This window comes from Eublepharis macularius, chromosome 8 (genome assembly GCF_028583425.1).
Source record: "Eublepharis macularius isolate TG4126 chromosome 8, MPM_Emac_v1.0, whole genome shotgun sequence".
Lineage (NCBI taxonomy): Eukaryota > Metazoa > Chordata > Lepidosauria > Squamata > Eublepharidae > Eublepharis > Eublepharis macularius.
In genome coordinates this window covers 2,645,400-2,669,116 of record NC_072797.1, presented here as the reverse complement: position 1 = coordinate 2,669,116, position 23,717 = coordinate 2,645,400, and the positions used below count along the sequence as shown (strand labels likewise).

Sequence of the window (23,717 nt, the reverse complement as noted above, 5' to 3'; positions counted from 1 at the left end):
AGTCTGTTCACTACGTGATCGAGTGGCGTGCAAGTGGAGCGCAAGCTAACAGGGAGGAATACATGTGAGTCTGTTCACTATGTGATCGAGTGGCATGCAAGTGGAGCGCAAGCGAACAGGGAGGAATTCATGTGAATCTGTTCACTACGTGATCGAGTGGCATGCAAGTGGAGCGCAAGCGAACAGGGAGGAATTTATGTGAGTCTGTTCACTACGTGATCGAGTGGCGTGCAAGTGGAGAGCAAGCGAACAGGGAGGAATACATGTGAGTCTGTTCACTACGGGCCAAGCTACACATGACAAATGACACTTGAACGGCAAGTGGATTGAGTGGAGGGCAAGTGAACAGGGAGAAGTACACTTGCTGTTCAAGTGTCATTCATCATGTGTAGCTTGGCCCTACGTGATCGAGTGGCGTGCAAGTGGAGCGCAAGCGAACAGGGAGGAATACATGTGAGTCTGCTCACTACGTGATTGAGTGGCGTGCAAGTGGAGTGCAAGCGAACAGGGAGGAATACATGTGAGTCTGTTCACTACGTGATCGAGTGGCGTGCAAGTGGAGCGCAAGTGAACAGGGAGGAATACATGTGAGTATGTTCACTACGTGATCGAGTGGCGTGCAAGTGGAGCGCAAGGGAACAGGGAGGAATACATGTGAGTCTGTTCACTATGTGATCGAGTGGCGTGCAAGTGGAACGCTAGGGAACAGGGAGGAATACATGTGAGTCTGTTCACTACGTGATTGAGTAGAGTGCAAGTGGAGTGCAAGTGAACAGGGAGGAATACATGTGAGTCTGTTCACTTGCCATTCAAGTGTAATTTGTCACTTCTAGCTTGGCTCTCAGTGACTGCCCTGGAGATGAGAGATTGGATTATTCTGCCATTAATACTTTTGTAGCTCCTCAGTGGGGCAAATAGAGCCCCTCAGGCTATTTGGGGTCCAAAAAATACTCTGTGTGTGTGTGAGGGAGAATGAAGTCCATTCTGCCTCTGCACGGCTGTCTCTAGCTTAATCACGACCCCATGGGCTTGGGAACTGAGTTCCCAGCTGCGAGACGTATGGCTGATGGCTGATGGCAATTGGGTTGGAGGAAGCCCTGAAAACATTATTGCATGTATTTTGAGAAACTTCCTAATGATAAGGACAATTTAACAATGGGACCAGTTCTGGGGGAGAGGCGCTCTCCTTTGCAGGAGGTTTTCAAGCAGAAGCTGAAGAGCTGTCTGTCAAGGTTGCTCTAGCTTAGGATTTCCTTCATTGTGCGGGGGGGGGGGGGTCAGTCTAGATGGCCCCTAAGGGACTTTCCAACTCAGGAAGTCTGCGGCACTCTCACTGGTCATTTGTGAGTCAACTGGCAAAATGGATAATTAGTAAATCGAGCCAGTTCAATGCTTTGAGGGTCAGGCTCTGGGCAGGGCATTCTCTCTTGTAGGGGCAGGGATTCTCGGGGAGGAGGGATGGAATTCTAGATTCTATACAGAAGATCGGGAAGAGGCACATAAGCTAGAGGTAAGACCAAATCAGATGCTCACATCAGTGAGAATCATAGAATCCCAGGGTGGGAAGGTACCTCCAGGGTCATCTAGTCCAACCCCTTGCAAAATGCAGGAAATTCCCAAATACCTCCCCCACCCCCAGTGACCCTCACTCCATGGCCAGAAGATGGCAAAACTCCTTCAGGATCTCTAGTCAAACTGGCCTGGGGAAATTTGCTACTTGGCCCCAAGGTTGCGATTGCCCGTACCCTGGGCATGTAAGAAGGGGCCATAAGAACTAAGCACTGATGTAACCCTCCCTGCCCTCCCTCTCATGATCTGCCCAGATTCACAGAATCAGCCTTGCTGTCAGATGGCCATCCAGCCTCTGTTTAAAATACACTTGTTTTGGGGGGACAGGAGCAGCTGGCGGGACTGGTTGAGTTGAGGACCCAGGCGGAGGAAGCTGCGAGTGGAGTTAGGAGTTACAAACCAACTTCAGAACATGATCTGAGATCCTAGTTTGATGTACTCTAACTAGTAACTTGTGTTCAGCAGCCTGCTAACCATGCTTGGTTTAATTCAGCCCTTGCTTCGCATGCCATCTGAACAGGGTGGGTGCCTGTAATCTGCCACTGTAAGGTCCCTTATTGACCCAAAGATAGGTGTATAATGCAGTAGAATTTGGTGGGGGTGTTCTCTGGTGGTAGAAACGAGTCAACTGCCCCACTTCAGAGTGCAGGAGTGGTTTCAAATGCTCCCCCAAATGCCCTGCAAGCAGAAGATTAGCACAGACTGGAAAAAAATCTTTTCTCTTTTTCACTAGCAGGGAATTTATTACATGGAGGAAGGGAAAGTTTTATGAGGATGACAGAGGGCCGATTCCAATGTCTGATTTGAGGAGGGGCGATAGCCGAGGGCTTTGCATGCAGAAGGGTCTGGGGTCAATCCGCTTAACAAGACCAAGGGAGAGATTAAGATCCGGGACCAGAAGCACCTTAAAGACCAACCAATTTCCAGGTGTGAACTTTCGAGAGTCAGAGCTCCCTTCATCAGATAGAAAGAGTCCTCATATCTGGCGAAGGGAGCTCTGACTCTCGAAAGCGCCTATCCTGGATCTGGTTGGTCCTTAAGGTGCTGCTGGACCAGAATCTTGCTCTTCTACTACAGACCAACATGGTTGAAACAGGGCCAGATAGCAGGTGATGTGAAAGTCCTCCACCCAAGACCCCAGGGAGCAGCTGCCAGTCTGAGCAGACAATACTGAGCTTGATGGACCAAGAGTCCAACTCAGTCTGAGGTGACTGCATATCATCGTGCATCAGTGGGGGGGGGGGCAGAGCAAGGCGAGATAAAGAACGGGCCCCAAGGACTTCCCTGGTCACGAGTGCTTTGGCAGGAAAGGTTTGGCGTTGTTCTTTTTTTGTTCTGGTTTCTCTCTGACACACGGGTGAACTGAGGCAAAGAACGAGGGGACTTGCTCACAGAAGGGCATGGAGTCTGCACATGAGCTTGGATTTTGGCCCAGATCTTGTAGAGTCGAAGTCTATCCTGGCTAGAGATGGGCTGAACCTGAATACGAACCAAAAAAACCCACGAACCAGCTCTGTTCATGGTTCGCGAACTAGTGGTTCGTGGAAGCCCGTGGAAGCCACGACATCCATTTGAGGGACGAGAAGGCTGTTTTCGGCCTCCTTTGCGGCCGTGCAGACCTTTGCAGCGACAGAGGAGGCCAAAAACAGCCTTCCTGCCCCTCGCGGCTGGAAAGGGCCCTTTAAACAATTAAATGTCCCTTTCCCTGCTGCTAAGCAGCTGGAAAGGGGCATTTAAACCCCATGAACCACGAACCATGAAATGGTTCGGGAACTTGCCCCAGTTCGTGGGAGTTCATGGTTCCTGGTTTGGTTTTTTTGTGGTTTGTGCCCATCTCTAATCTTGGCCACAGGCCTACTTGCACCCAGGCTTCTGGAACAATCCAGAGGGGGAAAGCACATCTGTGGGAAACCTCCTCTGCTGCCTATGTTTGAGAAAGAGCACTGGAAGCAAAAACACTTTTCATTACGGCAGGAGCGAGCAGTAAAGATCACAATCTGTTTAGCTTACCAAAGGAAGAGGTGAAAAGGTGAGTCCCACAAGGTGTGTGACATCTCTGACAGCTCATTAAACTTGCAGATCAAGTTGCAAATGAGGCAAGGACGCGCCTCGGGCCTTCTCGGTTATGCTGTCCGCGGAGCAGGAGGAAGATTGTCTGCCGCGCCGAGGAGTCATCCCAGTCGTCATACTTCCTATCATAATTCTGGAGGAGAAGCCGTGTCAGTCTCTTGCAGCAGAATAATGAAGACTCTAACAACACCTGAAAAATTAACACGATTTTAACACCCAGCAGAAGTTTTTGTGGATTAACACTCACTTTGGGCACTTGGTCAAAAAAAAAAAACTTGGGATGGAATAAAATCTTGCTCAACGTTAGCCTCTAGATGCTTGTGGATACTTATAATTACTGTAAGGTGTAAATGGGTTTTCTGTTGATGCATGCACTTTTATGCTCATGTGTGAAGAGGGGGAATTTCCAAAATAAATTTTGCCTAGCTCAGAATTACATGTCAGGAGTCTCTGACTTCCGGATGCCCCTTTCAGAGTCTGGCAGGCGGAACAAAGAGATGAACTGCGGGTTGAATTGGGGGACATAAGCATCATTCATGCAGTCATCCATATAGGATGAATATGCCGCAGGATAATGTATGTATGTTTGTATGTATCAGTGGAAAAGAACAAGAGTTCAGTGGCGCCTATAAGACTAACCAAATTAGTGGTAAGGTAGGAGCTTTCGTCAGCCACAGCTCACTTCTTCTGTTGCTGTAAGTATATGCTACGTGGCACAGAGTGGTAAGCTGTAGTACTGCAGCCCAAGGTCTGCTCATGACCTGAGTTCAATCATGGTGGAAGCCGGGTTCTGGGAGCCGGCTCAAGGTGGACTCAGCCTTCCATCCTTCTAAGGTTGGTAAAATGAGTACCCAGTTTCCTGGGGGTAAACTGTAGGAGACTGGGGAAGGCAATGGCAAACCACCCCGTAACAAAAAGTCTACCAAGAAAATGTCATAATCCGACGTCCCCCATGGGTCAGTAATGACTTGGTGCTTGCACAGGGGACTACTTTTACCTTTTACTATCTACTGCTTTAAATATGATCATACTGGGTAGTTCTGGGTAGTTATTCTTAGAATTGTTTATGCTCTGTTTCAGCATTTCTTCAACTCTGTGTTGGATTTCTGCTGGTGATATCAGAGCTGTGGCTCACGAAAGCTCCTAACCTACCAGAAATTTTGTTAGTCTTATAGGTGCTACTGGACTCTTGTTCTTTTCTACTGCTACAGACAGACTAAAACAGCGACCCGTCTTCATGTATGTATGTATGTATGTATGTATGTATGTATGTATGTATGTATGTATGTATGTATGTATGTATGTATGTATGTATGTATGTATGTATGTAAAACATTTTTGTGCTGCCTTTCGAACCAAATAGGGTTCCCAAGACAGTGAACATTCAAATTTTAAAACATTAAAGCAGCATTTAAAATATTTATACAATTCAATAAAACCCTGTAAACATACATAATTGAAACAACCTGGGGGAAAGGCCAATAATAGTTACGTGAAGGTACACCAAACCTAACAAAAGTGTCTTCACCCACTGGTGGAAGAGAATGATGGAGAACGACGAATCTCTCTCGGGAGGGAGTTCCAAAGTTTCAGCCCCATGACTGAGGGGGCCCTTTCTTGGGATGCCACCCATCTAGCCTCAGGTGGCAGAGGCACAAGCACCCGAAGGAGGGTCTCCAAAGATGACCTGAGTGGATGGGTAAGTTCATATGGGGAGAAGGCAGACTGTAAGGCATGCTGGCCCTGAGTTGTATAGGGCTTTGAAAGACAATGTCAGCTCCTTGAATTGGGGCTGGATGCAAATTGGGAGCCAGTGTAGATGGAACAAGACTGGCGTGATACATGGTCCCACTCTGGTCAGCATTCTGGCTGCAGCATTCTGTACCAACTGTGGCTTCTGTACAGTCGTCAAGGGCAGCCCTATGTAGCACATATTGCAGTAGTCTAATGTAGATGTTAGCAGGGCATGCACCACAGTGACAAGATCTACCCCCCCTCGCAGGAAGGGCTGGAGCTGGCCCCACTCAACCCCCCAGTGCTTTCATCTAAACCTAGGAATAGAGCCCCTGTGTATTTTTATCAATCTCTGTCCTGCATATAGGACCAGCAGATTTTATTCCCCTCCCCCCACATGCTTATCCTAAACAATGGAAATCATCCTATTGGAAGGCTGAAAATTAGCTAGATGTGATGCATTCTTGAGCTACAGGGAGGCAGAAGCCGGATTAACAGCAATGCGACTTGATTTTCGGAATTGCTTTGCCTTCACTCATCTCTGCTTGTATTCATTCATTTGTTCATTCGTTTGTCCATCCATCCATCCATCCATCCATCCATCCATCCATCCATCCATCCATCCATCCATCCATCCATCCATCCATCCATCCATCCATCCATCCATCCATCCATCCATCCATCCATATCCGGTCTTTCTCCAGAGATTCAAGGCGGCTTACAAATTCAATGCTGCATCCCAAGTGGATAATAAAATCAATACCAATAATCCTAGTAAACACACACAAAGTATAGACAGCCTAAAACTACATAACAACCTGCCTACAAATAATCAGCCAGATTTTCGCTAATACTTTCACCCTCACAAAATCCCTGTGGCTGACAATGTCTTTCTCCAGACCAGTGAGGGACATTCTAATCTCTAGGAGGATACTCAAGCAATCAGAGGAAAGCAATAATGGGAAATAAATCTATTTTATTGACTGCTTTTCTCACTGAGACTCAAGGCAGATTAAGCAGTGAGAGTCAGTACAGTTGATTTCAAAGACGTTTCTATATACAATGTAACAGGGTATATAAAATGCAATTTTGCAAAGATTTAAACCAACAGAAATCCAGTACAGAGTAGAAGAAATGTTGAAATAGAACATAAGCAAATCTAAGTCTGATATATAAAACAACATAGAAACTACCCAGTAGGGTCATGCTTACAGCAACAGACAGTACATAAGAGTAAAAATCTATCCTCTCTATCCCTTGACCGCTGCATCTTTGAGATCACTTCCTTACAGTTCAGCCCTTCTGTCTGAATATAGAGCCCTCTTGAATAATTCAGTTTTGCACTGTGTGCAGAGAGCCAGCAGAGTGGAAGCTTTCCTGACCTTTTCGGGTAGGCTGTTCCATAAGGTGGAGACCACCATAGAGAATGTGCCAGTTTTGTGTAGTGGTTAGAGCAGCAAAGCCAGTTAGAGCCAGTTGTGGTTAAGAGCAGCAGGTCTCTAACCTAGAGAACCTGGTTTGATTCCCCACTTCTCCACTTGAAGCCAGCTGGGTGACCTTGGTTAAGTCACAGCTTCTCCGAGCTCTCTCAGCCCCACCCATCTCACGGGTGATTGTCATGAGGATAATAACACACTTTGTAAACTGCTCTGAGTGGGCATTAAAGTTGTCCTGAAGGGTGGTATATAAATTGATGATGATGATGATGATGATGATTAATGTACAGGTAAGGTCAGCTATTGATTTTGCCCATGTTCAAGGTGGCACCTGCAGAAGGCCCCGTTCAGATGAGCGAAGCTGCTATGGTGGGACATAGGGAGAAAGGCAGTCCTGCGGATATGAGGGACTAAGGCCATGCTTTGTATGTGGTAGACAAAACCCTGCAGAATGGGAGAAATATTCATGCTCCTCGTAGCTCCTGATATTACCACACTGCAGTGTTCTATACCAAGTAGAGTCTCCAAGTTAACTTAGAGGGGGGACCTATGTACAGTGCATTACACTAGTCATGTCTTGATGTTACAGTAGCATGGATCCAGGGGGCCACCTCGGCCGTGTTGAGGTGGGAAGCCATCTTCCAGGCTAGCCTAAAAATGATCTCTTTTAGTTATTTTACTTCATTTATTTATTTTATTTATGTCATTTATATTCCACCTTTCTCACTGAGGGCCAAGCTACAAGTGATGAACGACACTTGAACGGCAAGTGTATTTCTCTCTGTTCACTTGCCCTCCAATCAATCCACTTGCCGTTCAAGTGTCATTCGTCACTTGTAGCTTGGCCCTACGACTCAAGGCGGGTTACACAGTGTGAGATTAGTACAACCAGTGGCAAGGACAAGGGCAGGCATTTCCATACAGTGTCAAGAACATTTCCATAAACAATGCCATAGGGTAAATAGATACAAGTTTACAAAGACATGGCATTAGCAAGGATCCAGTATAGGTTGAGGAATTGCTGAAACAGAACATAATCAATTCCAGGACTTACACTGAACAACATAAACCACAAGTAGGATATAGGAGTACATATTTAAAGCAACAGATAATATGTAAGGCAACAAAATAGTTTACAACCTTCTCCTCTTCTCCATTTAAATAAAGCAAATATTACAAAGGTATTGCATATCTCCAGTGCTTTCTTATACAAAGGAAACCAAGAGACCAATCCTAAGGAGGTTTACTCAGAAGTAAGGCCCCTTTTTTGTCAATTGGGCTTACTCCCAAGGAAAGTATAGGATTGCAGCCTAAACTTGGTGGTACTGAGCCTCACCAACACTTAAGGAAGTGGAGAGACTGTAACGCAAGTCAATGCAAATGTATAGTGTAAAAGACCCCCCTCCAGCATTTCCAATTCTAAATGTTACAATTCTGAGCTCAGATGCTGAGTTCCAGGAGCTCATACCAAAGAGGGTCTAGGCAACCAGGAGCTGTCCAAAGCTCTGCCCTTTCCAGTGACCTCGGAATCCTACATCCTTCCAGGGTCTCCCCAAGGGAGCTGAATTTGTTTTAACCAGATGTTTAATTCTGACCTCGAATCGATTCATCTCTGTTAAAGCATTTCATTTTTCCGCATGACAGGGAGATGGGATGATGAAAAATTGACACCCTATAATAGGAAAGAAATGCCTTTGGCTCAGCTGCCCCCCTTCCTTGGCATGGAATAAAACGTTTTGCTCGCCGCCAAATTCTCGAACAAATGCAATATTCTCCCCCAGATTTGTGCTGGCACATTAACATTCTTCTCCCATTTTGCTGTGCCGTCTGGCCGTTTGGAAATATGGCTGGAGGGTAATGGAAGTCAAACTGTTTTTATTTGTTCTCACTATAAAACTGATATCTCCATATTAACTTTGCAGGGCAATATCAATTTATGTAGCGCAATAAAGTTGATGGTGGATTTCACAACCTTGTTAAGCGATTCTTTTTAGAGCATTGGAACACATTGCCAGAAAGGTACACACACAAGCCCAGCAGGTTATGCAACCTCCTGGCAGAGAGGAATTTTCGCTTTCCAAAGGAACATCAGCTTGGGAAGGACATGTCGGTGGACTGAACTTTTCCCGTTATTAGAATTTGGGGAATCGTTGACTTGATCCATGCGACCAGATTGTTCCACTTTGTTTTAAAACTCAGAATGCTTGTCCGACACACCTCTGAAAACCTCTAGGAAGCTAGGAAATATCTCTAGGAACAGAAACACCTCCTGTTTTTCCACTGTGGAATTGCCCTTAGAGAAAAGAACTTCCCACTTTAAAACCATTGCTTCTAGCTGTGTCAGCAGTCAAAAGAATAGACTTTTCCTCCTTTTTTTTTGAAGACAGAAAAGCTGCCATATAGCCTGAGCAAACTGAATTCTCTTTTCCCCAGAACGGATAAACTCCATCCATGCAATTATGACTGAGTATCCAGGGGAAAAAAATCTGCAAATGGTTACATTTCAGTGTTGCTCCTGTCGACTACTGTCTTTTAAAAACAAATGACTTGTGGAGATTTTTCTGACTTTTTGCGACCTCAGATGGCTTCATGTGGACTAGCAAAGCAATAATGATCAAGTTTATGGGAGGCAAAGTGAGGCAATTGATGACTGGTTTTCTTCCCAGTCCTCCCCCCATTTTTCCATAAGGAAAACAATCTCTTAGAATCATAGAATCATAGAGTTGGAAGGGGTCATACAGACCATCTAGTCCAACCCCCTGCCCAGTGCAGGATCAGCCTAAAGCATCTCTGACAAGTATTCATCCAGCCTCTTCTTGAAAACTGCCAGTGAAGGGGAGCTCACCACCTCCCTAGGCAGCTGATTCCACTTTTGAACTAATCTGACCGTGAAAAAGTTCTTCCTAATATCCAGCCGGTACCTTTGTGCATGTAGTTTTAGCCCATTGCTTCGCGTCCTACCCTCTGCTGCCAACTGGAACAGCTCTTTGCCCTCCTCCAAATGACAGCCTTTCAAATATTTATAGAGCAATCATGTCCCCCCTCAACCTCCTCTTCTCCAAACTAAACATTCCCAAGGCCCTCAGCCTTTCCTCGTAGGGCTCAGTCTCCAGACCCCTGATCATTCTTGTCACTCTCCTCTGCACCCTCTCAATTTTGTCCACATCCTTTTTGAAGTGAGGCCTCCAGAACTGCACACAATACTCCAGGTGTGGCCTGACCAAGGCAGTATAGAGAGGGGCTATGACCTCCTGCGATTTCGACGCTATGGCCCCTTTGATACGACCCAGGATTGAATTAGCCTTTTTTGCCACCGCATCACACTGACTGCTCATATTCAGTTTACAGTCCACTCTTACCCCAAGATCCCTTTCACATAGACTACTGCCCAGAAGTGTATCCCCCATCCAGTATTTGTGCTTCCCATTTTTGTGGCCCAGATGTAATACTGTGCCCTTGTCTTTGTTGAGTTGCGTCCTATTCACAGCTGTCCACTTCTCCAGAGTATTCAGGTCTTCTTGAATTTTAATTCTATCTTCTTGGGTGTTTGCTACTCCTCCCAATTTGGTATCATCAGCAAATTTAATGAGCAGCCCTTCCACTCCTTCATCCAGATCATTGATAAAAATATTGAAAAGTACAGGCCCAAAACCGAGCCCTGCGGCACCCCACTGGACACCTCCCTCCAATCTGATGAAACGCTGTTGACCACCACTCTTTGAGTGCGGTCCTCTAACCAGTTCCCTATCCACCGAACTGTCCTATAGTCCACTCCACAGTCTTCCAGTTTGCCCATCAGAATGTCTTATCCAGTTAGGTGTTGGTCTGCAGTAGAACAGCAGGATTTTAGTCCAGCTTGTCTGAAGAAGGGAGCTCTGGCTCTTGAAACTTTACATTCTGAAAATCTTGTTGGTCTCAGGGTGCCACTGGACTAAAATCCTGCTGTCTTGTCCTGTTCTCTTGTTTAAATTATTTTGCACAGAATTAGTAGTGTGTTCCTAGGACCTAAATTAGTCTTAATTAGGACTAATTAGAATACACCTAATTAGTGTGTTCCTAGGACCTACAGAATTAGTAGTGTGTTCCTAGGTCCAGAGCCCCTGGGGATGGGCGGTATATAAATTGAAAAAATAAATAAATAAAATAAATAAAATAAATTAAAAAACCCCTTCCTCTCTTCCCTTTGGGTAGAGAGTGCCCTCAAGTCATAGCTGATTTAGGGTAACCCCCCTCGTATCAAATGGAAGAGGCAGGAAGCCTGCAGGGGGGAGGGTGCTGTCCATTGTCCAAACAGCTCCTCCACCCTCTCAGCCTAGCAGAAATTGCTGCTGGATGCAGCTTGGTAGCCCGAGGCACAGCTGCTCATTCTTCTGCCCGTCTCAGTTCCCTCCCTCCTCTTGCTTGTCTGTGGCAGCAACACAAAAGAAGAGCCCTGTGGTACCTAAAAGATTATCACATTTTTTGTAGCAGAAGCGGCATGCAGTGAAGCGGGCTTCATCCCATGGAAGCTTAGATTACAATCGCTTTCCAATTATTTTAGATATTTTCACTTTGAAAGAAGGAAAGTTATGGGGTAGGGGGGTGGGGAATCTAACAGGGATAAAAATATTCTTTTCTCCTAAGGAAATTCAAAGGAGGAGCACTTTCTGGAGAATTTCCCCTTACGAGTCTAATCTGGGCGGCACCAGAGGGTGGAGGCAGGAACATGTAAAGAACTGCAGATGTTGGGAAGAGTTAAGAGAGCTAATGGCAACTTCTCAAACAACAGAAGAGACCTGGTTTCTCTCTTTCAAGGCACATAACAAATCTTGCTTGCTTTCCCTTATAATTATAGTTAATAATTGGAGTATAATCTATTGTTTACAATACAAAGTGCAAAAGTGCTGAAAATACGTACAAGAATTATAAACCAATTTGTACAGAAGAATTCATAAGTGCATAGATACAGTTACCAGTAGTAAATATAATTGTGCAAAATATCACTGTCCGGAACAAATCTTATCCATTAAAGTGCAAATGCCAAGAAAGTCAAAGGAGAATCGGTAGGTGGGAGCTTGCGCCAAAGGGATATTAACAGTCCATATAGTCAAAGTACATATACAGAAGAAAACGCCGACGGGGACTTGCAGGCAAATAACATTAACCCGTTTCGTGAGGATCACCCCTCACTTCTTCCTGGGCGTGTAGCAGTTCGGACTGTATATAAGTATGAAAGTAGCGCCACGAGTTCTCCCACCGTTCCTCCGACACGCAATTCACACGTCCGTGAATTGCGTGTCGGAGGAACGGTGGGAGAACTCGTGGCGCTACTTTGTACTTTGACTATATGGACTGTTAATATCCCTTTGGCGCAAGCTCCCACCTACCGATTCTCCTTTGACTTTCTTGGCATTTGCACTTTAATGGATAAGATTTGTTCCGGACAGTGATATTTTGCACAATTATATTTACTACTGGTAACTGTATCTATGCACTTATGAATTCTTCTGTACAAATTGGTTTATAATTCTTGTACGTATTTTCAGCACTTTTGCACTTTGTATTGTAAACAATAGATTATACTCCAATTATTAACTATAATTATATTGTAGCCCTGGCTCGTTGTTTTTGCTAATTTGTACTAGGGTTGCCCTTGGTATTTCCCTTTGCTTTCCCTTATAAGCAAGGAAAGAAAAATGTGTCCTTTGGCCTCCCTTGAAACGATTATCTGGCTATACAGCAGCCCTCAGAGGCAGAGACGCCGCTAGCTGTTTCGCCAGACTCTCTCTAGCGCACAGCCAAGAAGTCACAGGTGTGCACCACATGACCAGGTGAGGGTGGTGATGGTGGAATGCCGCCAAGACCTGCCTGGGAGGGGCAGTTGGACCGCTGGTTTCCCTGATAAGGGTTGTAAGAGATGTTGCAGGTAAATATTGCGGAAGAGGCAGGGATGGGTGTCGATCCCACTGGGTAGGAAACATCTTTTCTGGTGCAAATACACTCCCGAGAATTTGATGCTGTGTCAGTTGTGGCCTCCATGTTGTCTTCACTCCAGCTGCCCCTGAGACCTTCTCCCAGCTGAAAAGGTAGGGAAGTCTCAGTAGATCCACCAGGTTTCCCCTGAAGTTTGACCCTCTGAGCTTCTGAGTCCAGAAATTTTCTTCTGAGTCAACAAGAGAGCTTTAAAGTTCAACCTAACAAAAATTCACGTGAGCTCTGGAGGGACAGATCCAGCAAGTCAAAGACAAGTGCTACAGAAATGCTGAGCCATAAAGACCCAAATTGCCTCTTCCAACAAAAAGGCTCCCTGGGCCGGGGGAAGTAGTCCAACTTGGCTCAACAAGTTGGAGTGGTGGGCAAAAAACAAAACAAAACACTGTTCCACTTCTAAATAGTTTCAGGTTGGTAGCCCGTGTTGGTCTGTGGTAGAAGAGCAAGATTTGGGTCCAGTGGTACCGTAAAGACTAACTAGATCCCAAGGGGATACGCTTTCGAGAGTCAAAGGGAGCTCTGACTCTTGAAAGCTCATACCCTGGAAATCTAGTTGGTCTTTATGGTGCTACTGGACCCAAATCTTGCTCTTCTACTCGTAAAAATATCTGGAAAAGGGAGCTTTGACTTTCAAAAGCTCATACCTTGGAGAGCTAGTTGATCGTGAAGGTGCTACTGTACTCAAATCTTGCTCTTCTACTGCAGACCAACATGGCCAACTCCTTAAACTAAGATACAGACTATTAACATCTAACCCTCCCAGGGTTTTTTTTAAATGCAAGCCATTCCCCAGAGCTGCTGTATCTGCACAAGCCCTGGTTGGCTTTGTGGCAAACTCATGAAGGAAGTAATGTTTAGAGTAACCCTAAAAAATCCTGCTCTTCCCATGCTGGAGAAGGTCTGTTTGATTCTATCATCGTCTTCTTCTTCCTCCTGCTCATTGAAGCGTGTGGCATTTTGCAGTGTCCCTGCCCTGAGAGGAGGGAGGCGGAGACAGGTTTAGCCGTAGAAGAAGCTGCATTCATTCCAGCTGTTTGGGCTTTGGAGTCATCTCAGTGCCACAGGGCTCTATTCCCTCACCCATGATCTTTAATATATGTATGAGGCCTCTGAATGAGCGATTTGGGGCTGGCTGTCATCGACATGCAGATAACACCCAGCTCTGTATTTCATTATCCAAGCCTCCAGAGGCATCCGCCTTAGTTCTGAACAAGTGCTGTGGTCAGGTGGCTCAGGCAGAACAGCTTCAAGCTGAATCCAGACAAGACAGAGGTAATGCCAGTCGTCAAGGGCAAGCCTCTGGGGACATATGTTGCCTGTTTGGAACAGCTACTTCGACTACCAGTCTGTTTCTGAGCTCACTTCAAGGTGCCGGTTATGACTTTTAATGCCCTTCACATATCGGAAGGACCGGCTCCTTGCCTATGTCTCAACTACGGTTCACAGGTTGGTGATTCCACCTCTCTAGATGGCCCGTCTGGCATCAACCAGGGCCAGACCCTTCTCTGTTGTGGCCCCTGCTCTGTGGAATGGGCTCCCTGAAGAGGTGAGGGGAACCCCTACCTTGGAAATCTTCAGGAGGCCCTGCAAGGCCTCTCTGTTTGCCAGGACTTTTCAGAGGGGTTGAAGGGCACAGGGCACGCATCTTTTAAGGGGGGGGAAGGAAGGATAGGGGGGCTGATATTTTATTGTTGGTTTTAACTGTAAATGTTTTTGATCTACTATTATAAGCCACCTTGGACCATAAGGAAAGGCGAGCTAAAACTGTTTTAATGAATTAATAAATAAATAGAAGAGGGAACGGGGGAATTTGAATGATGGAAGGCATTGGAGTTAGACTCTGACATGGGGGCATGTATTGGGAAAGCAATGGGAGAAGAGAAATCAACAGAGGTGATATCGGTGGGGCACAGCAACAAACTGCAACAGGAACCTTTGTCACTTATTGTAGTCTTCAGTCCATGGAAGGGGGCACTCAGGTGGGACTTGGAGTCCCACCTGAGAGCCACGAGCCCTTACAGAGCTACTGCTTGGGGCCACCTTTTGGAAGGCCCCGCAAGTAGTGTTCTTGTGGGGAAAGGAGGGGGTGCGGCTCGCTGGCAGAGCACCTGTTTGGCAGACCGAAGATCCCGGGTTCAATCTTTGGCATCTCCAGTTTTAAAAAAGGATCTGGCAGGAGGGGATGTGAAAGATCTCCGCCGAAGACCCTGAAGAGCTGCTGCCAGTCCGAGTAAGTCACGCTGGCCTTGCTGGACCCAGAGCCTGATTCAGGGTAAGGCGGCTCCATGTACCCAGGTGTCCAGGTGCCGTGCCTCTTGCCTCTCTTTGCTTACACAGAAGTAGCAGAATGGTGAGGCACGAGCGCTTAGAGGTGGAGAGGATTCTGGCAGCACTCTCACTTTTGTCCTCTCCTGGTGCTCCGCTTGAGTTGCTTGTCCGTGGCCCTCCTGGTTTTCTGTCCTGGTTGAGGTCACACCCTGAGGTCCTCCTCTTCTCTTCCATTATTGCAGCAAAGGGGCTCAGCTGGGGGAAGGTTGAAGAGCACCCCCCGTACTACCTCTTGGGGCCCTACCAACCCGAAGGACCTTGTTGGGAGAGGGATCACTAGGGTAGTAGTACGGTCCTGGAAATTGCTTGGTGCGCCAGCATTTGTCTCAGAGCCAAGCTACAAGTGACGCCTGACACGGGTTGGACGCTTGTCAGCTTCCCTCAAGTTTTGATGGGAAATGTAGGCATCCTGGTCTTCCAGCTGTAATGGAGAGCCAAGCTGCAAGACCAGGATGCCTACATTTCCCATCAAAACTTGAGGGGAGCTGACAAGTGTCCAACCTGTGTAAGGCGTCACTTGTAGCTTGGCTCTCAGTTGAAGTACCCAAGCTGTGCTCTTGATGCCCCCTTAAACCCCCAAACCTTGGCAAACAACAGCAGCCACGGCTGTGCATACCAAAGAGGAGAAAATGCACACAGAACAAAGCGAAGAATCCATCTGGAATTGCGGTGTCTGTTCGGTGCATCCAACAAACACATCAGTATCTCTCTTGCAAATGGAGATTGAAGACATATTTACGGACCTGCCTCTCCTGGGACTTTGGGGCAGCGGGAGAGAGGGAGGCTTCACAGCTGCTCACTACAGTACTAATGGTGACACAAGCGCGGTTCTGTTTCTGGATGGTTGCTTTGGCAACAGGTATCCTTTTTAGTTTGTTTGTTTTTTAATTCCCTTCCCATCTAATTCTCCGGCAAATCTAATGTAATGCACACTGTGTCCGCCGGTCACAGATAACTGCTTAGCTTAAATCCTGCTTAAATTCCCCCGGCTTATCTCTAAAATGGCATCTGGGTTATAAATAGCATCCTGTAGACACGCTGGCCCACTCCGCACACTGGCTTGTTTGGCCAGGAGTTTTATGGGAACTTGGCGCAAATTGCTGCGGAGAATCTCCAACATAAAGAACAAGGCAAGGGGAGAGGAAAATCCACTTCTGTGTGCACACCTGTCCATCTAAATGGCTCCGAGTGTTTGGAGAGATAAGGAAAGTAGCCAAAGGGAGGGGGTGGGAAGCCAGCGTGTGCAGCTGCAGCGAGCCTCGCCCTGTTCCCAGAGAATACCCCCCAGCCAGGCTGCCTGATGCTCCTTAATTGCAGGTCTGGCTAATTTTGCCCGTTTGCTCAGTATCGATACTGGACATGGCTTTGCATTTTGTCAAGGGGAGAGGTGGGGAGAGGTGAACTTTTCTCTGGTCTTTTGTTTAGCTAATGCCTCAGGTTGTTTCCGCAGTGGGCACTGCTGCCTAGAAGCTGTTGTTTCCCTGGCTTTCGGTAGCTGGTGGCCTGCTAGCTGTGACACATTCAGCAGATTGGGGTGTGTGTGTGGCTGAAGTGGAATAGCGTGGGGATACAGCCAATGAAGGTGATGGAGATGTAGAGTTCTGCAGCTGACTTGCAAGAGCAGAGCTGACTTGCTGTACTCTGCTCTGGTTAGTCCTCACCTAGAGTATTGTGTTCAGTTTTGAGCACCACAATTTAAGAAGGATACGAACAAGCTGGAACATGTGCAGAGGAAGGCAACGAAGACAGTGAAGGGTCTGGAGTAGATATGGGCACGAACCGCATTACGAACCAAAAAAACCCACGAACCGCCTGATTGTCTGTTCGCAAACCGGTGGTTGGTGAGGCTCCATGGCCAATGAACCAGTGTTCGTTGGAAGCCCAGTTTGTTGCGTTCGCCCGCAGTTCATGAAGCCAGACAGTCAGGCACCATCAATCAATTCCCTTGGAAACGGAGCTGGTGGAATGCCTGAACTCTGCACTCCTTCTGTTGCCCTGGAAACCCGAATCGAAGCCCAGCTTACCTTGATCAGCAGCTCTTCCTTCCAACCATGGAGCTGCAAATTGGTTACAATTGGTTGCATGGGAGAAGACACCCGGGGGGAGGGAGGGGGAAGGGGGTGTTCTGTAGCCATGGGCACTCCAATCTCATCCCTGCAAACCCTGATAGGCAGTTCTGATGGCCAACCCCTTGTACACTGGGCCAACATCAACTGGTGGCTCTAATTGTATCGAGTGGGAGTTTCCTGGGGGCCTCGGATTGGAGAGGGTATAACTCCAAGATCCCTATTGCAATCTTGACCAAACTTGGTTGCTGGCTGGAGGAGAGCCTGCTAAACACTCCCTGTGAATATGGGCTCTCTAAGTGTAACGGGGGCCGTTCTGACACCCACAAACCACAAACCGCGAACCGGTTCAGTAACAGGAAATGTTTGTTACGGTTCATTTGTTTGGGTTCGGCGGAGGCACCGAACCACGAACCACAGGTTCATTAATTTTTTTGGGTTCGTGCCCATGTCTAGTCTGGAGACCAAGTCCTATGAGGAAAGGTTGAAGGAGCTCGGATTGTTTAGCCTGGAGAGGAGACAACTGAGAGGTGATATGATAACCATCTTCAAGTACTTGAAGGGCTGCAATATAGAGGATGACGCAGAGTTTTTTTCCATTGCCCCAGAAGGTCGGACCAGAACCAAAGGGTTGAAATTAAATCAAAAGAGCTTTCAGCTAAGCATCAGGAAGAACTTCCTGACAGTTAGAGAAGTCCCTCAGTGGAACAGGCTTCCTCGGGAGGTGGTAGGCTCTCCTTCTTTGGAGGTTTTAAAGCAGAGGCTGGATGGTCATCTGACAGCAGTGCTGATTCTGTGAACCTGGGAAGATCAGGAGAGGGAGGGCAGGAAGGGTTACATCAGTGCTTAGTTCTCGTGGCCCCTTCTTATATGCCCAGGGTAATGCTGTTCGCCACCTTCGGGTCAGGTAGCAATTTTCCCCAGGCCAATTTGGCTAGGGATCCTGACAGTGTTTTGCCATCTTTTGGGCATGGAGCGGGGGGTCACTGGGTGTGTGTGGGGAGGGGAGGTAGTTGTGAATCTCCTGCATTATTCAGAGGGTTGGACTAGATGACCCTGGAGATCCCTTCCAATCCTATGATTCTATGATTCTAAGAAGGAGCATACGGGGGCACTTCTAAAGTTATAGTAGTGCTTTGGGAGAATGAATGCTGCTTGAAGGAAATTTAAATACATGCAAATAAACTAACCTGGTCTCTCTGGGACCCTGCAGCAAGCATTTTTCCCTGTGAAAAAACAACACAAGTCTTTTTTCCCCATGAAAAAATACCTCTATGTGCAGCAGCAGAAATGGGGAAAGCCCTCCCCCACTGCACTGTTTTTGCATGGGGAAAAAAAACTCAGGAGAAAGGTAGGAGCTCTCCCTCCCCTGGCAGCAGCTTTCTGGGCCCATTTGGGCATGCTCTCTTTTTTATACAAGCCATTCCCTAGAGCTGCTGTGTGTTTGTGTGAGCCGAGGTTGGCTTCGTGGGGAACTCAGGAAGGAGGTAACCTTTAGAGTGACCCTTAGATTCACTGACCCTGAGCACAATATACCTCACAGAGTGTTGCCATCAAGATAAAATGAGGAAGAGAAGAGCCACAGAGGATGCCCTGAGCTCATTGGAGAAAAAGTGGGGTAAAAAATGTGATAAATATCCGGTCCCATGACACCCTTTGCCATGGCTGAACTCCGTGCTGTGAATTAGCGTTCGACACCTTTGAGGGTACTCCATCTGTGAGTACCTTTGTCAGGCCTTGCAAATTAGGCAACTTCTCCAAGAGCCATTCTCCTTTTAATTTCCACTTCAGCTGTCTTGGGTCTGGTAATTACGATGACTTCGTGGCACCAGCTGGCACCACTTGTTCATGTCTCATGCCGCCCGTTGGCTCTTTGAGGGCAGTTTTGAGAGGTTTTTTGCACCAAGAAAGCCCCACCAGGCCTCTCTTCAAGCCAGACCTTTTGCTTCCAGGATGTGCACTGGACCCAGCTGGCTGTGCATAATGACAGCAAGCATCCATCCCAAATCCTGCTCTCGTCCCTTCTCCATCATGTCACAATTGCCACCTGTGCCTGAAAGACTGGATGGGCTGTGTTGCTCTCCTTCAGAGTAACCTACTTCACAGGTTTGTTGAGTGGAAAATACTGGAGGAGAGAGAGAACAATCATGCCACCCTGAGCTCCTTGGACAAAAAGAGAGACAGAAATAATTCAAGTGAGAGAATCTCATGTGATGAACAGAAAATACATGGTGGGCTTTCTACCACAGAGTGGCCTGCAGTTTGTTTGTGGTTTGTTTGTAAGCTACTAAGAGAATCCCACTATATAAAAGGCTAACTGTGTTCCAGACAACTCACTTCCTACCCTGGTGCCCCTCTAGAGGGTGCTGCTATAGAGGGAAGCCCAGAAGAGGAAGCCCATTCCTCCAGAGAGTGCACTGTGGTGGAAAGCCAAGGCTGGGATCAGGCGTGGAGCAGGTGGCCATGCTCGCCCCTGCCTTCACCCGGCTAGGATCAGGAGCAGAGCAGGTTGCAATGCCCGCGCCCCCACCTTTACCCACCTGGGATCAGGAGCGGAGCAGGTGGCAATGACCCCCCCCCCCCAGATCCAGCTGGGATCAGGAGCAGAGCAAACAGGGATACGACATCAAAACTGACAAGTATGTCTTGTGGATTGAGTTCCAGAGAACTGATTTTGTTGATGAAATCTGCTGAATCTTTGATGTAAGACTGCAATCACCACCCCCGACAGAAAAGAGGCATAATGAAAACATTAGTGGATCGTGCAAGACGTGCAAGATGTGAGCCGCACTTTCTCAATGAGGAAATTAATCATCTAAACCACGCACTTCAGGCAAATGGCTACTCCAGAACAGATGGATGGGGTGGCCATGGGGAGCCCACTCAGCCCAGTTATAGCAAACTTCTACATGGAACATTTTGAAAAAACAGCTCTAGAATCAGCACCCCACAAACCTAGTGTATGGTTCCGGTTTGTGGATGATACATTTATCATTTGGAGCCATGGGGAGGAAGAATTGATGGGGTTTTTGAATCATCTCAACATCATCCACCTGAGCATACAATTCACCATGGAGAAAGAAATCGAGGGAAAACTCCCATTCCTGGATACCTTGGTCATCCGCAAAGCAAACTTTCAGTTAGGTCACAAGGTCTACAGGAAACCAACTCACACTGATCGGTACTTACACAAAAACTCCAATCACCACCCCCGACAGAAAAGAGGCATAATGAAAACATTAGTGGATCGTGCAAGACGGATATGTGAGCCGCACTTTCTCAATGAGGAAATTAATCATCTAAACCACGCACTTCAGGCAAATGGCTACTCCAGAAATGAAATCCGAAGAGCAATCAAACCCAGGATGAATCAAACAACCAAAGAAAAACAGTCTCCCACAGGAAAAGTGTTTTTGCCATATATCAAAGGAATTACTGATCAGATGGGAAAGCTTATGAAAAAGCATAACCTTCAAGCAGTATTCAGACCTACCCGAAAAATACAACAGATGCTACGATCAGCAAAAGACAGTAGAGACCCCCTCACCTCTGCAGGAGTATACCGTATACCCTGCAGCTGTGGACAAGTTTACATTGGGACCACAAAGCGTAGCATCCAGACAAGAATAAAAGAACATGAAAGACACTGCAGACTTGGACAACCTAAAAAATCAGCAGTGGCTGAACATAGCCTAACTCAAACAGGGCACAGTATCTTATTCCAGGACACCAAAATACTGGACAACACTTCCAACTACTTTGTCAGACTGCATAGGGAAGCCATTGAAATTCACAAGCATAAGCAAAACTTCAACAGGAAAGAAGAAACCTTAAGAATGAACAGAGCATGGTTTCCAGTTCTGAAAAACACCAGGCTAACAAAACACTCTATAGCCCTGCAGAGAAGATTAGCACATCAAGCACCAATCCATATGCAAAAGAACCTCCTCAGGATACAGTGAAGCCTCCCGCCATTAGCATTCCACACCCTGGGAAACTCTTACAGGATGACTCAGCTCAACCCCACCCCTCCTGAGTAGATACAAATGACCTACATCTTTTCCACACTGTGACACTGAGAGATCTCTGTCTTTTGGTGCTACACCTCTGAAGATGCCAGCCACAGCTGCTAGCGAAACGTCAGGAACTACAATGCCAAGACCACGGCAATACAGCCCGGAAAACCCACAACAACCATCGTTCTCCAGCCGTGAAAGCCTTCGACAATACAGCAACCAAACTGGTAGGAATTGGGATGTAATATAGCCACAATCACAACGACAGCAACAATTATTACTACTACAGGCTTCCTCGGGAGGTGGTGGGCTTTCCTTCTTTGGAGGTTTATAAGCAGAGGCTAGAGGGCCAGCAATGACTGCAATGCTGATTCTGTGAACCTGGGAAGATCATGAGAGGGAGGGCAGGAAGGGTTGCATCCGTGCGTAGTTCTTGTGGCCCCTTCTTACATGCCCAGGGTAATGTAGCCTGGCCAGGTTGCCAGGCCAGCTTGGCTAGGGATTCTGACAGTGTTTTGCCTTCTTCTGGGCATGGAGCAGGAGTCACTATTTTGTGTGTGTGTGTGTGTGGGGGGGAAGTTGTGAATGTCCTGCATTGTGCAGGGGGTTGGACTAGATCACCCTGGAGGTCCCTTCCAACCCTATGATTCTATGATTCTGTATAGGAAGCCCTTTCTCTCTCTCTGAGCTATCTGTGCAACAGTTGCAGATGTGGAAGGCCTGAGTGCTTCTGTTTGCCAAAGGGCCTTTTCCTAGCACTGAGTGTGTCATTTCTGCTCAGCAGTCTGAACGTGGCCTCGTGGAAAACAGGTCCGGGGTGGAGGCACACCCTGTTGGCCCTCCTGAATGTGGTTAAAGTCCCTTTGCATCAAGCTCCCTTTGGGACCGCCTCAGCGTGGTGTCTGGTACAGTGAGCAGAAGCCACGCCAAAAGTATAATTTGGCCTTCATCACAGGGCCTAACAGTTTTTGCAGTCTCAAAACTCATTTGTTTCCAAGATGGAAAATATCTCCATGGGGAGCTTGAGGGATAAACCCCGAACTGCGACTTTTAGAAGGAAAAATGGTGAAATTAGATGCACAAACAACAGTGCACTAGAAAAGCCCACCGTTCCTTGGTGATCACTTTTTTGACTCTGGGGTGCTCGTTTCCCCCCTTTGCTCTTTATTTACTGAACTGCTCTGCCTCCAGATTAACTCAGTTCCCTTCCTCTTTATTTGTTTCAGACCAGATACTAAATCCCAAGCAGGCTCAGCAGGGAGCTTCAAGAAAGAAAGAAAAAACAGGAGGGAGGGAAGGGGGGCAAACAGCCTTGAAAAATGGCTGCAGCGTTTTGGATGCTCGCTTTTAAGTGCAGGGAAAATATAGCAGAGGGAGACGGTTAATTGCAAAAGCTCCCTGTCTTTCTCTCTCCCTGTATCTGAGGGCTGCAATTTGCTTTAAGAGTAGCGGCTCTCTGGCACAGCCATTGAGGGAAACTGCCGATTTATAAGCTCAACTTCAGCACAGTTTAATAGCCTGACTGCAATTGCTTGGGGCGACAATATATTCAGGACAGTCAAGGATACAGCCTGAAATCTTAGAGGCACGCCCAACCTGAGAACCTAACAATTGCTCTTCTCTGTTAAACTCCCATCTAGTCCACTCTTCTAGCCAGTTACTTATCGGCATAGTATCAATACACTGGCCTTTTCCTTTTATTTATTCCCAGCATCTTGTACTTAGAGATACACTGCCTCTTGCTATGGAGGTTCCATTTGGCTGGCTAATAGTTCCATAATGAGAGACAGCATTTTATTCATTTTTAAACATTGTATTTAATTCTTTGGATTTTTAAGAGCCCCAGATCCGCTCAAACAACATATGATTAATTTAAAAAGAACAATAGACTAATCGAAACAACCAGCAAGCAATCAGGTGTAAGGTGCTGTAGCACAATGGTTAAGTGGTTGGGTTGCAAACCAGCACTCTGCTGGTTTGAATCTCGCTACTGCCATGAGCTCAGCAAGTGGCCTTGTGTAAGCCACTCCTCTCAGCCCAGCTCTCTCCAGCTGGATTGTAGGAATAATAACAACACTGAGTTTGTTCACCACTCTGAGTGGGTCACTCATCTGTCTAGAAGTGCAGTCTATAAGAACAGTTACTATTATAAAGGAGCTGCTGCAGTATAGTGGCTAAGTGGTTGGGCTGTGAATAGGCACTCTGCTGGTTCGACTCCCACCACGGCCATGAGTTCAGCAGGTGGCCTTTTGGAAGCCACTTCTCCCAGCCCCAACTCCCTAGCTGTATTGTGGGGATAATGATAGCACTGACTGGACAAACAAACGAGGAAATTGAAAGAGCAAGAAGTATTGGAATATACATTAAGTTGGGAAAAATTCAAGAAATATGTGGAGAAAAAGTGGGACATGAAGGGGAAATTGTGGTCTTTGGATAGTTGTTAAGGGGGAGATAGAACTTTACTTAAGGTTAGACGGGGGTATATTTTATTATATTTTATTGGATTAGTATACAGTTATAGTATTATA

The 23,717-nt window shown here is 46.8% G+C and overlaps 1 long non-coding RNA gene across 1 annotated transcript in view; it reads right to left on the bottom strand.

Moving 5' to 3' along the window:
* Positions 1-23,717, bottom strand: part of LOC129334726 (uncharacterized) — a 48,751-nt gene that overhangs the window by 11,937 nt on the left and 13,097 nt on the right. Inside the window, exon 2 of the long non-coding RNA XR_008597534.1 lies at positions 3,580-3,829. This is a non-coding gene — a long non-coding RNA (uncharacterized LOC129334726). The remainder of the gene's footprint in view (positions 1-3,579; positions 3,830-23,717) is intronic.